This window comes from Cynoglossus semilaevis, unplaced genomic scaffold (genome assembly GCF_000523025.1).
Source record: "Cynoglossus semilaevis isolate Cse_v1.0 unplaced genomic scaffold, Cse_v1.0 scaffold3494, whole genome shotgun sequence".
NCBI classification, from domain to species: domain Eukaryota; kingdom Metazoa; phylum Chordata; class Actinopteri; order Pleuronectiformes; family Cynoglossidae; genus Cynoglossus; species Cynoglossus semilaevis.
The window spans coordinates 1-471 of NW_007594641.1; the positions used below are offsets into that span (position 1 = coordinate 1).

At 37.6% G+C, this 471-nt stretch overlaps 1 long non-coding RNA gene across 1 annotated transcript; it reads right to left on the reverse strand.

Moving 5' to 3' along the window:
- On the reverse strand, positions 1–470 carry LOC112486726 (uncharacterized). The gene is made up of 3 exons (XR_003049200.1): positions 379–470; positions 217–288; positions 1–125 (listed from the first exon to the last, which is right to left on the reverse strand). It is a non-coding gene; the product is annotated as an uncharacterized LOC112486726 (long non-coding RNA).
- Position 471: the final 1 nt, after the last annotated feature.

Below are 471 nucleotides of genomic sequence, written 5' to 3' on the forward strand. Positions count from 1 at the left end.
AAAAGAGAAAATCTGTCAAAGTACTGAATCATCAGAAATCAAATATTATGGAAACAGACCACAGGAATCCTATATGCAGTAAACTTCACAGGACACAGCCAAACACTCTCTACTGGGAACTTCATCTGTAACAGATATAAAAATATGTATGTTAATAAAGATGAGTTGGGACCCTACATCAAAAGAAATTACTTACTTTCTTAATAGGTACATCACCTTATGGAGACTTTTTAAACTGCCCAAGAAGAGGGAGCTTGCCACAACTGCATTGAGATAAAATATGTCTTCCTGATAAAATAATCAATATATTTATTAGTGCAAAAGTACAGTACATTCATAGACCATGTCAAGTAATTTCTATTCAAAAGTAACACATACCTTCGCTCTGGCCCGATCTGATCATGTGGTCAGAACCACGCAGGACCATTCTGGTGGAGCTTACCATCCCATTGGAGGAAGGCATGGAGGCTG